General features: G+C 38.1%; 1 long non-coding RNA gene across 1 annotated transcript; it reads left to right on the forward strand.

The window, feature by feature from the left end:
* Window positions 1-1,038: 1,038 nt before the first annotated feature.
* On the forward strand, window positions 1,039-1,672 carry LOC131881887 (uncharacterized). Its single transcript, XR_009373412.1, has 2 exons — window positions 1,039-1,356; window positions 1,417-1,672. It is a non-coding gene; the product is annotated as an uncharacterized LOC131881887 (long non-coding RNA).
* The last annotated feature ends 710 nt before the right edge of the window (window positions 1,673-2,382 follow it).

Raw genomic sequence — 2,382 nt, forward strand, 5'->3', positions numbered from 1 at the left:
GCGGTTGGAGAGCAATTACTCCAGTTGCCAAGTCGGGACTTTTACCAAAGACTACCGAATTTTGCTTTTCCAACGAGTGGAATAATTTCAACCCTCCAGGCATTGATCTAACCAGACTTAAATTCACCCAAACAACCAGAGATTATCTCTTACAGAAGTACTCTATTGCTCCGTGCAAACTCAAAAATTGCTATGTATGCCAACAAAAATCCTAAGAAATGATTTTTATTCTTATTTTTTATTACGATTATCAGCCGCTCAATCTCATCAAAACACTCCATGCACCAAATACAATTCTAAACCTATTAATTTTCCTCCCATTCCTAAAGTCGTCTCACATTTTCTAGTAAACATAACAAATTAACACTGAATTATTTGCTTTGCTCTGTTTTTCATGTTCTTCTTTCTGTATCTTTTTCTTAGTCCCTTCTTTTCTTATAACTTCAAACCGATATGATTTCCTACAAGCCTTTCAATTTGATTTTGTAATTCTTCCAACTCACGTTTATCGTGTTGCAGCTGGCCTCTGTAACATTATTGACTATCTATGTCATGTCTTCGTTAATTTGCCCAGGTCCTGGTGAAAACAAGCTTTTGCTTACCCAGAACCTGAGGAATTACATGCTCATGAAATTTTTGATGTATCAAGATGCTAACGCAATGATAAAATTCCGACATTATTTAATCATGATCAAAGTGTTCCTGAAATAAATCTATTCTATCTATCTATCTAAAGTTCAAATTTGTTTGATTAACAATGAAACTTTCAACTCTTTTCTTTACCCAAAAATAGGCGAAACATCCAAACTATCAAGCAATTCTATCCAGGATATCGTATGAGGCTCTATTACCGAATCCCTGAAGATTCACCTCTGCAGGAAGAGTTTGTGTCAGTTAGCTTGCTCTGAAGACATTTTGGACATTTGTGACGTTAACCAACTTCCCACCTTGGCAATGTATCGTAAGAGTCTTGAAATGGGACCAATGCCCCAAACAACACCAAAACAACCTAACCACTTTCTGTTCTTTCAGAGCAATATATCCCCTGATCTGGCGATTCCTACCCGCGCTGGATAGCCAAGTTGACCTGATGCTGTCGCGTGACCTGGATTCAGTGATTACGAGTCGAGAGCAGGCTGCCGTTTCGGAATTCTTGAGTGATCCAAAGAAGTCGTTTCATGTGATGCGTGATCACAAGCAGCATAATATTGGCATATTAGGAGGGACTTGGGCCGCCAAATTAGATGTGCCTCCCATGCGAGAACTCATGACGGCAGTTCTATCTAGAATGTTGAAAGACAAAAATGCAATTGATTTTGGAGACCACCGGGGAATTGATCAGGATATGTTGATGAAGTAGGTGTTTTTCCTGGTGCACTGGTTGCCACACGGCATTGATCTGCTGATACCCCCTAGGTATGTCTGGCCTTTGGTTGTGAAGAAAGGCTTGATTTGGCTCATGACAGCTATTTTTGCAAGAAATATCCATTTTCAGTCGGATTTCCCACTCAAAGGACAAAAAGCAGGCCTCCAAATTTCGTTGGAAGCGGTTTTTATGGATGACGAGCTTCAATGGTTTGCCCGGAAGAGTGTCGACGAGGGCATACAGAATGGACTCATTGTTAATCATTTCTACATGGAGAATCAAATAAGGATGGAAATGGTTCTATAACTTTGAAATGATCAAACATTCTTAAAATGGGAGTTCGTAATTAATATTATTTTAATTAAGTGATTAAGTAATAATGCTTTTCACGTGGTTACAAGAGTTATTTATCTCAATATGTACTCTTGATTTCGTGTTGTGGTTTTGCACGCCAAATTTCATTTGTCAAGTTGTGGGCTAATTAAAGCCTATTTTAACTGGCATTTAAAATTCTAGGTTTTTGGTTCATTGAATGCTAGCATGCTCTTTCTGAAACAGATTTCTCCCCTGTCAACAAATCAAAGAGAGCCAATTTCAGACGTTTTCACTCGGGAAACTTGCAAAGCACTCCAAACGACAACTGGCAGTGCTCATTTGGCAATCTAGTTGAATCGAGAACACATTCGATACACATACACATTTGCTGTCTACTTGAGATTTCATTTATGTTAAGTAGGTCACAAACACTTGAAACTATAAGCCCTCAGTCAACATAGTCGAAGCTTTCACAATCAATGTCTTAAATTAAAGGACCCCTTATCTTATTTTGTCCATGCTATTCCAAATCCATTAATTTGACTTCCTTACTTTATTTCACTTATGCTAGACTTTTTTTAACCCAGAGTATGACAAATGAAGCTTAGCAAGCATAACCACCACGAGAAACAGAAAAAAAACATCTTGATTCGAAGGGCCTCGAATTGTTTATCGAATGAAAGTAATTGTTTGATGCTACA

The sequence above is a fragment of the Tigriopus californicus genome, chromosome 6 (genome assembly GCF_007210705.1).
Source record: "Tigriopus californicus strain San Diego chromosome 6, Tcal_SD_v2.1, whole genome shotgun sequence".
In the NCBI taxonomy this organism is placed as follows: Eukaryota; Metazoa; Arthropoda; class Copepoda; order Harpacticoida; family Harpacticidae; genus Tigriopus; species Tigriopus californicus.